Source organism: Monodelphis domestica, chromosome 3, assembly GCF_027887165.1.
Source record: "Monodelphis domestica isolate mMonDom1 chromosome 3, mMonDom1.pri, whole genome shotgun sequence".
NCBI classification, from domain to species: domain Eukaryota; kingdom Metazoa; phylum Chordata; class Mammalia; order Didelphimorphia; family Didelphidae; genus Monodelphis; species Monodelphis domestica.
The window spans coordinates 39,927,473-39,941,729 of NC_077229.1; the positions used below are offsets into that span (position 1 = coordinate 39,927,473).

The 14,257-nt window shown below is 42.8% G+C and overlaps 1 pseudogene; it reads right to left on the bottom strand.

Moving 5' to 3' along the window:
• The window catches only part of LOC100028197 (suppressor of cytokine signaling 5-like), a 31,136-nt pseudogene extending 21,396 nt beyond the window's left edge, over nucleotides 1-9,740 (bottom strand).
• Nucleotides 9,741-14,257: the final 4,517 nt, after the last annotated feature.

Genomic DNA, 14,257 nt, shown 5'->3' on the forward strand with positions numbered 1-14,257 from the left:
GAGAGAGAGAAGGGGAGAGAAGGGAATAGGGCTTAAATACCCACTCTGCTGGGCCAAAGGCCGAAGGCCTTGGATAGCTGAGGCAAAAGAAAAGAGATCAGTCCCTATCACTCACGTGACCAAAATGGAGAAACAGCCTGAGGGCCTCCACTCCAAGCACCAGGCTCCAACAACCACACTCTCCTCCTCACAGGAAGTTCCAACACTCCTGAGCTCTCCTCTACCTCACTTCCTGTGTCTCACCTGTGCCAATGGTGGCTCTAGCTTAACCCAGGACCACCCAGAGGTCTGTCCCCTTTCAACATGTCTGTTGAAGGCCATATTCTCAAATAATTAAATCTTGAGCTTTGCTGCAGCCCTTTCTAAATCCTGTTACCTTGAGTAGGGTGGAGATTGTAGTTTCCAAGACCTGATTCTGTCATTCCAAGTATCTCTATTGTTATTGATCAGGAAATAGCCAAAGCCCATCCTCTAAAGAATGGTTTGAACAGGGTTGAGTAGTTTTGAAGTTCACAGTAGCAATATTTTGATCTAAAAGAAAACTAAAAAGGAGGATCTAAATGCTTTGTACTTCTGTTTGGTTACACACTGAAAGATTGCTAAAGAACTTAATCAAAGTTATTTGGAAGTTGTGGAGTTCAAACTAAAATTCACTAAGAGTAAATTATTATGAAAGAGGTTTGATAAATTCAAAATTTATATTGCAGTAAGCTAGTCACTGGTTAAAGATGAATGGGCCAGGGTTGCTAAGTAATTAAATCTAAGTCAAGGCCAACAGCCTTGGGATAAATTTGCTCAGAAGCTATTAACCCTCCTGGCACCCAGGAAGGAGAAAGCAGTGCTTACAACATTATTCCACACTGATACTTATGAACTGACATAGGGGCTTCAAAGAGTTAACAACTGCTGTGTGATAGAACTTAAAGATGAGTATATTTTAATTGTAGGTTTTAAGGTGCTCAAGCAAGTAAATATTGCCAGCCCTGTCTAACCAAAAAGCTTGTTTGAAGCCGTGGAATCTCACTACAAACATTCCAGGTCCAGAATGATAAAATGAGTTGAGTGATATGTAATTGATAATGTTACCTCATACAAGTTCTGGGGATTGTTAGTTGATATTTTGATTACATTTTGATCTGTATAAGGATATATGTGGAAAACAATAGCCAAAGAATGGGTAGGATGTTAAAAATGGTACATATGTGAAAATGCTTGCTCAAAAATTTATGATTGTTATGAGAGTTGCTGCTAAAATGTGTTTAAGTATTGTTTGGATGTAAACAAAACCTCATTGTAAACCTGACTCAACCATATATTTGGTTACCTCAGTCTACCAATTTGTACTATGAACTGAAATTTATAATGGTTGAGCTCTATGCTAAAGATTGTTTGATGATGCAATCTTTTTAAATCAGAATTCTTTGGGGTTACCGATTAGCAATTGAAGTGATACCAGGGTTGTTTGACTTATGATGGTAAAAGCATGTTAGAGAAAGTGGGGAGGTATGTTGGGTTTGAATTTGGAAGAAAGGGACTTTGATTTAAAGTCCATAAAGCTTTAGTATGTGGGTTTGTAAAGGAAGAATGGATGGTGTGTTCTGCTTTTAAGCAGAGGGTTTTGAAGGAACAGAAAGGGAGAGATGAGGTGAAAGGGAACGGATGAATGTTCTGCTCTCATAATTGGCTCTTTAACTTAGGGATAATATATAAAATAATGTATGTGGGAAAATCACACATGATTCTTTAATTTCTCTGGACAGTTACCCTGAAATGATTCCTGCATGACCTTGTCTTAGTCTTTCAGATGGCCTAGGTCCAGGAGATGATACAGCCCTGATTTATGGGGAACTACTTAATTCAGCACTCATGTGACTACACCTGATGTGTAAATACATGAAAATAATTGAGTGATCAGCCTTGTAGGGATATCGAAGGCTTGTTTGGGGGTATGGAGATTTGTTTCTGGATTGCTGATAAGCAAAATTTCTCTCAGCTGAAATGGGGGAAACTTGTCTTTTAAGGAAAAAGAAGGCTTCTGGGACCCAGTGGCAAGTGCTCTAAGGAAAGAAAATGTCCTAGGATGGCTATAGAAAAGGCAGCCCAAGGCTCACTTTGGACTGAATTTTCCTGACCATCCTCGAGTGAAACAATGATGGCAGTGATAGCCTTGCTTGGTGTGCCTTTTGTGACTTGGAGATATTTTTCCTTTCTGGGCCTTCTTCCTTCGTGACAATTCCCATGATCAGCACTTAATGCAAATTGTGATATTAAAGTTTCCATTTCCTCAAACAACCCTAATAACTGGGAATTCTCAAATTGTTAGGAACATGCTTTGAGAAATAGGTGGAGTTTATTCCTAGATGGCTTGTATTTATAGCCTTAATTTACCACAATTGAAGTTTGGTTCTTGAGCTTGGAAATAAAGCTCACAGCTTTCTTGATTTCCCCAGCCTCTGGGGTAAGGAAATACTTCTGTAAGATATTGTTACTCCAGTGTTTATAGATGTTGTAGTTAATGTGTATTTTGCAACGGGGTATTCTTTAACAGAAATGTCACATACGAACTCTACAAACAACTCAGGAAGGGATCTGTTCCTGTCAGAAGATGATTCTGAAGATGAAGTCTGTTGGTTAAGGTACCCAAATGCAAATGTGTGATGTTCATTGCTATTGTATTAATGTCCTGTTCCTATCTGCTATTTGCCCCAGTACACTTCTATCTTAGGGGCTGACTTCCCCTTGTGACCGGTCTGCCAATCGAAGAAAGCAGTGGCTAGACACCCTTCAGATCTCCAGGCAGGTCTCTACCGACCTGAGTCCCTGGAATTCACTGAGGATGCACCCCTAAAGACACTGTCTGCAACCTTCCCTCCCCTTCTTATTCCCCTCCCTCTCTCCTACACATAGGTAGGGACAGCTCTACACCCATGTTCAGCACTGAAGAAACTACAGAAGAGCTGGACCTTCGCCCTTTTCCCCTTAGATATTTGGAGAAGGGAGGGGATGGGATGGGGGGGGGGGGGGCACTGAACCAGGTGGGACCTGAGATTCTGGCCCTCCAGGAGGCTGTGTGGTTTCCCTATGGATGGCTGGGCTGGCCAGATGGCAGGACTCACTAGAAGCAGTGGGAAGTCAGCTAGCAAAAGGAATACATGACCCACTCTCTTCAATTACTTCACTTTCTCCCCCACCTCTTGGTTTCACCCTCCTTTGTCACAAAGTATCCCTCAACCAGGAAAAACCCTATCCTACCTGCAGGAGCGCACTGGTTGTGCTCCTGCTCTGGGCTACGGCCCTGTGTCTCCCCTAGATCCCTCACTGCCAGCTGCACCCCCGTCACAATATACCCCAAGTGACCGACTATGCTGAGCAGGACCTCCTCTTCCTTAAGGAGGGGGGCCTCTGCACAGCCTTGGGTGAGGAGTGCTGCTTCTATGTTAACCACTCAGGGATTATTAGGGACTCCCTGGGCAAGCTATGAGAGGGTCTAGAAGGCCTGACAGAGAAACTGCCGGCCCCTGGTATGCCCATCTTTTCAATTCTTCCCCCTAGTCACTTCCCTCATAGGACCCCTCATAATCTTAACCCTACTCTTAACATTTGGCCCCTGCATTTTTAAACCGCCTTATTCAGTTCATGAAAGGCTGGCTGGGGGTCATCCAGGTGTTGGCCCTCCGACAACAGTACCGACCCCTAGCAAGCCCAGGCTGAAAGCCACAAGCTGCCTCAGTGGGCAGGTTTTCCCTCTGCCCCCCTGAGAGAAAAAGAAGTCGTAATGAGGGAGGCCAGAGCAGGGAATCGCCTATCCTTGGAAGTTTAAACCGGCTGGATGCCATTCAGGTATTGGCCTTTCGACAACAGTATCAACCCCTAGCCATTATAAAGCCCTGGACTGAGAATTGCAAACGGGCAGGTACCCCCTCTGCCCCCATAAGAGAAAAAGAAGTTGGAAATGAGGGAGATCTAAATTTAAAATTGCCTTGAGAAATTTAGCCAGGAAAAATGCCAAGGCCCCGCTACAGACAGATAAACTTCAAACCTGGCCAAGGCCTCTTTACAGACAGATAAGCTTCGGACCTTGCGCTGGGACCTGCCCAAGGTCCCTGATAAACTTCAGCACCAAGACCCCAGGTGCAAAAAGCAACTTTCCAACAAGGGCATGCAACAGATAATGGAGTGGAAGGAGGAAGGGAGGGGGATTATTCATGCTGAAAAGTATTTAAGACTGAATCCTCAGGAGGGAAATCGGAACTCTGATGGCAGAGGTTCCCACTGATGCATGTATCAGTTCCACAATAAAGGGCCTTTTCCTTGACTGATTGCATTGCCCGCAGTCTTCCTTGGTGGTGGGTGAAATCCCGGACCTTAACACAGGTCTACCCACAAGTGAAGATATGCCCTTGGGGAGACTTACCTGGAGATGGTTTTTGTGTGGATCTCTGGCTGTGAGAACCTCTGAATGGAAATTTAGGGTACAGCAACTGAAATCAAGATCTTAAATAAGTCCTTGTAGTTTGTGGTATGCTAGAACTATCCAATCAGAGCACAGATTTATTAAAAGAAATCTCTTAGCAGAATTATCTCAGCATCTCATGACTCTGCTTACATTCCTCTTCCTCTGATGCCTTGTGATGTACCCAGTTCCATGCCATATGGCCATACTGGCTAACATTTTAAGGTCTCAGACAACATAAAATCCTGACATGGAAGGAAGGCTTGGCTCAGATGAGGGAAGACACTACTAAGTTCATAGATGATGGCAGGTAGCATGATTCTGACATTCCTGAGGCCCCCTTAGTTCCCTAAGCCTCATTCTGGCATACACTCATTCTTTTTTGGTTCCTTCCCCCATCTGATTGCTCTGACCCTTATCCTAGAAGATGTTCCTGGAAAATAGTGAACCCTAATTATCATATCATCCATTTTCACAACATATTGTTGATGTGAATGTCTGTTTGCATGTGTTTATATGTATGTTTGTACACATGGTTCCATGAGAATGTGTATGTGGATCCATCAGTGTCAGGTACGACATATTTCAAGCAAATATGCTCACCTCTCCTAAATGAGGGATAGAGGAATAGATTAATTCAGCTAAAAAGTGTCTGAGGCCAAATTTGAATTCTAGTCTTCTCACTCCAAACCATTGCACTCTACCACCTAGCTGTCTCTAAATCTATTTCTAGTCTTATGGGAAAAAAAATACTCTAAATCACTTGATTAGAGAAATGCAAATTTAAGATACCCTGAAATACCACCTCAAATTGTCTAACACAATAGTAAGGGATAATGACTATTGTTGGAGTAGTTGTGGAAAAACGGGGAAAGTATTGCATTGTTGGATAGAGTTGTGAGGTGATCAACCATTCTGGAGAGCATGCTGGAACTATGCTCAAATTGCTGTATATTTGTGCATTCCCTTTAACTCAGTACTATCCCTACTAGCTCTGTATCCCAAAGAGATGAAGTAGAAAAAAAGAATAAAAAAGGGTCTAGGTGTATGAGAATTTTTACAACAGCTATTTTTGTAGTGTAAAGAATTTGAAATTTTGGAGATGCCCAACAATTGTGGAATGGCTGAACAATTTCAAAGCTTTCTACCTCCAGATAAAGAAGTAATAGAGCGTAAATGCAGATTGAAACATACCATATTTTGCTTGCTTTACTTTTTCACTTTTTATGTTTTCTTTCATAGCATAATGAATATATGTAAGAAGCAAATTTACTTCTTAGTCCATCTCCAATAAAAGCACAAAACTTACAGGGGAAATTTCAGGAAAACCAGGAGTGATTGGAGCAATCACAGAAGATATCATCAGATGCCAATCTATCCCCTCTCCTCCAGCATTTGTTCTTTCCAGTTCAGAGATCGTACAGAGCACTGTCTCATAGGTGTTTGTATTCTGCCCATCACCTAGCAAAGTAGAAACTTTCTATTCTTTTATACCATGAGTAGTAATTTTCCAGACCTCAAATTCAAGAGACTGATACCAAGAAAGAGAAGGTAAAAAGTGTATGCATGGCAATTCATTTCATCTAAATCCCCGAGTTCAGAGACATCTCCAGCATTGCAATGACTCATTATCGCTATTTTACTTTTCTTTCCCAGATACCTTGCGGAATTCTGAAAGTCCTGTGTCCTATGGTTTAGACAAGAAACAAGAAAGTCACCTACAGTTCTCCCAGCATAATTCTGGGAATGAGACTAAACATTGTTCCCCAAATTTAGATTCACCTGGAGAATATAGTAGAGCCTGAGATTCTGTTATTAGGCATACAGAGGAAGAAAGGTCTGCTCCAGTGAACCAAATTAAGGCTTTGCAGATTAAGGATTAACACATGCATATATGAGTGCATTTGTGTACATATATACAGTTTACATACATAAAAATAAGCATATTTGGGAATCACTGATAACACTATTTATTGTATTACATAGATCTATTCATTAGTTAAGCAAGTGAATCATAAACTAATATATGTGTATATATTCACATACAAATATAAAATTCCCAGATATCTCATCCCCAAAGCATTAGTCACAGAATGACTTGGGAATATAACTTTCTCTATGGGGTTCTTACTTGGGCTTCTATTCAAAATATAATCTCACCCAGATACTTCTCATCTCTGGCAATGTGAACAAATAACTTCCTCGGTAAGTCTTTTTCATCTCATCTATCCAATGGGAATTGAGGGAATGAAGAAGCATTTAGGAAATATCCTGATGGCACCCAGGGTTACTTGGCACTAAAAGACCATTAACACAGATATTCATGCCCCACTTCACCTGAGGACCCCATTATAGGTGGTAGAGAAGCAGGGTCTGATAAGGATGTAAATAATGCTGAGTCTTAAGGTTCAAATACTTGTTTCAGGCCTTGGAAAAACCAAAGTTCCTTCATCTTATCTAGATCCCTGAGTCCCATGTCTGGCCTGATAGCCTAGACTTCAGCTCACCCTCCTTCACTCCCTTCCCATCAGGATGAGCATATTCTAAAGCAGCAATGCCCACAAGAGCTTGCTTTACCCATTCACACATCAGTTTTCTGGGTAAGGTAAGGACAAGAACCATCCTTCCTTCTCCTCTGCTCCATGGAAACTTTCATAACCTTTTGAAGAAAGATATTGCGAGTCCTCAGTATGTCCATGACAGATACAAGGAAAAGGATGGAGGTTATTGGCATTGCACAGGCCATGGCAAGCAGATGAATCAATGTCTTTCACACTGGCTTCTTCACCCAAGAACCTCACTAAAGGTTTTTTTTGTTTTGTTTTGTTTTGTTTTGTTTTTTACAGGTGAGAAGGAAGGGAGATTGTTTGACCTTTTAAAAAGTCCTAATGCAATATAAAATTAGACCAGGAAAGTGAGAAGCTTTGGTTCTCCCTTGGGCTAGATTAGACTCATTATCAAGAAGCAATCTTTTACACAGGAGCAATTTCACAACAAAAATATTGTAAAATAGACACTTCTCAGAGATTGATTTATTAGCAGTTGGCATTTGAAGGCAGATTTTATAACTCAAAGTAGAAGTTAACAGCTGATAAGAGGAAGACAGGTCTAATTGAGGTGTACATCATTCTCCACCATTATATACCACTCAGAGTGCAGACCTAATCACAATTAAAATTTCCTGCTTTCTTATTTCAGTGTTTTCATCAGCGATAAATGAGGCTGCTCAGTCATATTTCTTTATCCATTAATTTATCCCATCCCTGTCTTAGTGTTGGCTCTGACCCCTTCTGGGTTAAGAGCATGGACTAATATGATCACAAAGTATAGATTTAAGATTTTCTGGAAGACCTGTTCAAGTCAATGCCTGGAATATGTTATGGAATGTATTTTTTCTGAACAATGATCTATCCAATGCTGGCTCTGGATCCTGCTGCTACTGTAGAGAAGAGGAAGGGAAAAGGAAGGAAATAAACCTTAAATAGTGCCCACTATATGCCAGGCACTGAGCTAAGCACTCTTACAAATTTTATGTCATTTAATTCTAACAACCATCTAGTGGGTCAAAGTCAATTATTATTGCCTCTGACAGATAAACTGAGGCAAACAGATATTAATTGACTTTGCTAGAATCACACAACCCGACTGCCTGAGACTGGTTTTTAACTCAGCTCTTCCTAACTCCAGGCTTAGTGCTCTATTGTGTTACTGGCTGCTTCTGATACCTCATGGCCAAGACTGGGTAGGTATGAGGTCTTTCAAGTTTTCTCTGGCTGCCTTCCATCTCCTATGCTATAACTTTACTCAACAATGGCGCTCCTATAGATTTGTGACACCAGATTCCTGGATCTCCTCCCAGTAAATCCTGGAGCCTCCAACCAGTAGGGGTTCCTGAATGCAGGCAGCATTGGTCCTGGAGTCAGGGAGACCTGAGTTCATATCCAGGTTCAGACACCAGCTTTGAGACCCTGCATGAATGTCTGAACCCTCCGTTTGCCTCAGTTTCCTGAACCATAAAGTGGGGATCATGAGAGTAACCCCCTCCCAGGGGTATGGTGAGGATTCAATGAGATATTTGTGAAGCCCTGAGCAAAATGCCTTAGCAAAGCAAAGTTGGCAGTTAATAAATGCTTGTTCATTACAGTTCAAACCCCAAGAACTGCCATAAGGGATGGGGAGAGATCTTGTCTCCTCTCCTACAAAGGTGAGAGGGGGGCTCGTGCCCTCCGCAGGAGTGGTGGAAGGGCGGGCTTAAGGAAGGGGGTCATTTCATGGGCTCCCTTGTCAGAGCATCTTGTTCTCATCCTCAGGATAATTTATCCACAGTGTTGGGGTGGGAAGTGTCCCTCCCCCCATCCCCTGCCACCTGCTCCTCCCCCAGGGCCCTCTGCAGGACCACCCTGAGCGGCTCCCTCCCTCTTCTCCGCCATTGGCTGCCCAGGAAGAAGTAAATGAAAGGGTTTGCGCTGCTGTTCACACAGGCCAGGAGACTGGAGAGCTCAGAAGGCATGATACAAAAGCCACTAAAAGACCAAACTGCATGAATAATCCCCCAGGGCAGGCCGCAGAGCAGGAACACGAGGACTGTGAGCAGCACCAGGAGGTAGAGCCTGGGTGGGCGCCTGCGCTGGGAGCTGCACTGGACCCTCAGCACCAGGGTCAGGCTGGACACGCCCAGCACACCGGTGAGGAGGAGGAACCAGCTGAACTGGACCAAGTCGAGAACGAAGTAGAGATCGTAGAAGTGGTCCTTGTTAAGGAAATAAAGAGCCACAATTACCCCCCAGAGTAGGCCGTGCAAAGCCCATAGGATGGCGCACACAGCCGCAGACGTGTGCTTGGGCCGGTGACTTCTGTACCAGAGGGGGAAGAGCACACAGAGACAGCACTCGGTGCTGATCGCCGCCAGCAGGCTCAGACCCACACAGTAGGGCAGGCCTAGGAAGCAGAGCTCTAGCAGGCCAAGGATGACAAAGTCAAAATCTCCAACAATTCTCCACGTGCGGAGTCCAAAGTAGCTACCAAGCAAGAGGGCGTCGGCCGCGGCCAGGTTGAGGATGTAGACCGAGAAGGGGCTCCTCCGGGTGCGGAAGCCCAGCAGCCACAGGACGATGCTGTTCCCCACCAGCCCGACCAGGGCAATGACCAGAGAGAGAATTGTTATCCTGTAGTGTGAGACAAAATCTCCAGGTGCCTCAGTTGGAGGATCTAAACTCGAATTTGCACTCGTTTGCACTATGGTGTCAAGAACAGATTCTGGCTGCCCAGCTGTGGGAGACTCAGCCATGGTACGTGGTTCCAGCCTCAGAAAGCTCTGCTCCTCTCAGTCGCCCTGGAGACACCAAGACAGGGAAGTGGGTGAGAGATTGTATCAGAGTTATCAGTTCTAAGATGGAAGGTAGAGTTTTCTATTTTTAAAAAGGAAGGGAGGGAGCAACTGAGTGGCTCAGTGGATGGAGAGCCAGGCCTAGAGATGGGAAGTCCTAGGTTCAACTCTTGGCTCAGATACTTCTTAGCTTGGTGATCCTAGGCAAGTCTCTTAACCCACATTGTCTAGCACTTATCCCTATTCTTCCTTGGAAGCAATACACATTATTGATTCTAAGGCAAAATATAAAGGTAAAAAAAAAACTCCATCTTCTATCTTAGAATTGATACTAACTATTGATTTGAAGGCAGAAGATTAGTCATGAATTGGCAGTTGGTGTACTACCTAGCTGCCCATGGGATTCTTTGCTAGACATGAATAGGAATAGGGTCCCACTGAACTCATTTCCACAAGTGAAATCATATTGTAATGTTACACTTTTCTTTCAATAGTCCAGGGAGTTGGCTCTGGATTGCCCACTGTTCAGCTTAAAAGGGACTGGGAAAATTTTGCCATTTTTCTCTTCCAGGCTTTCATGGGCTCCAAAGGGAAGACTCTCCCATGGAATACCTGATTTTTCTCTCTCCTGCCTCTCTGACCAGACTCTATTTTACTAGAATGAAGCCTGTCTCAGACAGACACTTACAGAAGTAGGACAGAGCAGTCAGAGTGGTCATGAATTCATTGTGCCAGGCTGAGACTTTTTGAACACTGTGAAAGCTTAAACAAGGGATTCCATTCTCTCCTGGACAGAAGCTGAGACTCTTTAACATCTCCTTAAATATTGCTTCAATTACTGAATCTTCTCATTCTTCTGCCTACCTGCTCATTTATCACTGATCGCCAATCTGGAGATCATGTGTGAGAACCAATCACAACCTGGTGCAGAAAAGACCAGAAAATATCCTACCTTATCTCCAACATGCACTAAATAAAGCAGGAGAATTAGCTGAGCCAATCCCTTGGAGGGCACAGGGTATAGGAGCCCAGCTCTTCTCAACTTTGTTCCCAGTTTTTAGACTTCAAAGATGGTTGCACTTCCTGTTATTCTCTTTAGAATGTTGCCTCTTCTCTCATCATTCCTTCACCTGAATTGTTAATGTACAATGTGCTTTTCTTTAAACTCTAAATAAAAATGACAAAATTCCTAGGCAAGAGATTTCCTGGTTACCCTTCATTGAACACTTCCTACCAAGCTGATGTCAATAGATTAATAACGATTTCTTTTGTGGCTGAGATCTAAGGTTTGAAATCGTGTAACAGGGCTGTCAGTCATATGACTCTTCATCTTAAAAAGGAGACTTTAAAATGCTTTGCTAAAATAGAAATGAGCTCTCTGATGCTCATACCCACTACATTCAAGGATTCCAATCTTCACCTATATGTGTTACTGTCTACATTTTCTCCCCTTTGACTTGCTTCTTGTTACTTGCCCTCAACTTCACTGGTCTAACTGGGTGAGCCTCACCCCTCAGTGCATTCAAGATCCGAGGAAAGTGGAGGCAGGCATTTAGAGGATCTTGGCTGGAAAACCTGTGAGGGAGAACATTTCCCAAATGGGGGCTTAAGGCTCTGATGTCCTCCATCTATTCAGAAAGCCCTGAATCATTTGAAGATGTTTCTATGCTCACTAAAGGACTTCCAATGCTCACTCTTGTCAGTTAGACAAATCTCTTTATATTCAAACAACATTTACGAACTCATTCAATTTAGATGTTGCCTCTTCATGTGACCTCTGTTCTTGAATGTGGGTTTTGCAAACCTCATCAGACTGGTGATTTCTGGACTCTACACAGAAGACCAATCAGATCTCCATTTCTCTGTGTTCTTTATTGGTCATCCAGTCAGACAGCCTTTACCACGCAACTGCTATGGCCCAGGCCTGCAGGTGTGCCTATGGCAAATTTTGAATACAATGAAACACACACATACACACACACACACACACACACACACACACACACACAGTGTTCCTGCTCTCATGAGCTCTCAGAATAATATAACATGTAGAATTCAATCATGTATGCATGAATAAAATATAGACAGGACATATTGGGAATAGTCACAGAGGGAAGGGAGGGAGAAGAAGAGGAAGGCAGGAAGATCAAGTGGAACCAAGAAAGGATTCTTGCAGAAAATGGAACTTTAGCTGAGATTTGAGGGAAGAATACATAGAAATGAGATTATGGGAGCATAGAAACAGCCAATTTGGACAACTGAATGGCTAGGTGGTATGTGTTTGGGAGAAGAGTTGAAGATGAGAATATAAGATGAAAGTTCAGCAGATGGTTGGATTTGTGTAGACGTAAGATAATTAGTTCTATTTTAGACATTTTTTTTTACTTATAATATTTTATTTGATCATTTCCAAGCATTATTCATTAAAGACAAAGATCATTTTCTTTTCCTCCCCCCCAACCCACCTAGCCGACGCGTGATTCCACTGGGTATCATATCTGTTCTTGATTCGAACCCATTGCCATGTTGTTAATATTTGCATTAGAATGTTCCTTTAGAGTCTCTCCTCTGTCATGTCCCCTCAACTGGTGTAGTCAGGCAGTTGCTTTTCCTCAGTGTTTCTACTCCCACAGTTTGTCCTCTGCTTATGGATAGTGTTTTTCTCCTAGATCCCAGCAGATTGTTCAGGGACATTACACTGCCACTAATGGAGAAGCCCATTACATTCGATTATACCACAATGTATTAGTCTCTGTGTACAATGTTTTCCTGGTTCTGCTCCTCTCTCTCTGCATCACTTCCTGGAGGTTGTTCCAGTCTCCATGGAATTCCTCCACTTTATTATTCCTTTTAGCACAATAGTATTCCATCACAAACATATACCACTATTTGCTCAGCCATTCCTCAATTGATGGGCATCCACTCATTTTCCAGTTTTTGGCCACCACAAAGAGCGCAGCTATGAATATTCTTGTACACGTCTTTTTCCTTATTATCTCTTTGGGGTACAGACCCAGCAGTGCTATGGCTGGATCAAAGGGTAGACATTCTTTTGTCGCCCTTTGGGCATAGTTCCAAATTGCCCTCCAGAATAGTGGGATCAGTTCACAACTCCACCAGCAATGAATTAGTGTCCCAACTTTGCCACATCCCCTCCAGCATTCATTACTTTCCTTTGCTATCAGGTTAGCCAATCTGCTAGGTGTGAGGTGATACTTCAGAGTTGTTTTGATTTGCATCTCTCTGATTATAAGAGATTTAGAACACTTCTTCATGTGTTTATTAATAGTTTTGATTTCTTTATCTGAGAACTGCCTATCCATTTCCCTTGCCCATTTATCAATTGGAGAATGGCTTGATTTTTTGTGCAACTGATTCTGCTCTTTATTAATTTGAGTAATTAAACCTTTGTCAGAGGCTTCTATGAAGATTTTTTCCCAATTTGTTGTTTCCCTTCTGATTTTAGTTACATTGGTTTTGTTTGTACAAAAGGTTTTTAATTTGATATACTCAAAATTATTTCTTTTACATTTTGTGATTCTTTCTGTTTTGCTTGGTTTTAAAGTTTTTCCCCTCCCAAAGGTCTGACATGTATACTATTTTGTGTTTATCCAATTTACTTATGGTTTCCTTCTTTATGTTTAAGTCACTCACCCATTTTGAATTTATCTTGGTGTAGTGTGTGAGGTGTTGATCTATTCCTAATCTCTCCCACACTGTCTTCCAATTTTCCCAGCAGTTTTTATCGAATAGTGGATTTTTGTCCCAAAAGCTGGGATCTTTGTGTTTATCGTATACTGTCTTGCTGAGGTCGCTTTCCCCCAGTCTATTCCACTGATCTTCCTTTCTGTCTCTTAGCCAGTACCAAATTGTTTTAATGACTTCTGCTTTGTAATATAGTTTAAGGTCAGACTAAAAAAAACAAGGATATTTGGAAACTACTCTTACAGTGGTAGTCTCTCGGTGACCGAGAATGACTATTGTCTTTGTGCAGTTTCATATACGGTATATCCTCATGTGGCTTTGGAGTACAAAGGCTGAGGCACAAAGTTTGTGGCACATGACACATGGAGCGCAAGTTGTTACGGGAGGTGCAGTTGTGGCCTGGTGTCAGCATTCACGCGCAGCAGCAAGACGTTGATGTCGCTCATCTTCAAAGGTGGTGGCGGCATGGATAATGTGGGTTTGCCAGCTGCTTCTGTCAGAGGCAGCGAGTTCTAGTTGCTTTGGTGTAATGCCAGCCCACTTCAAGTTGGACTTTAGCTGATCCTTGAATCTTTTCTTTGGTCGGCCTTGTTTCCTGAGTCCAGCTGACAGTTCACCATAGAATACCTGTCTTGGTATTCGCTATGGGTCCATGCTGATGACATGTCCAGACCACCGTAGCTGGGTTTTGAGGACCACGACTTCGATGCTGGTGGAGTTGGCTCTGTCGAGGACTTCCTGGTTGGTGATTTGGTCCTGCCATCGGATACTCA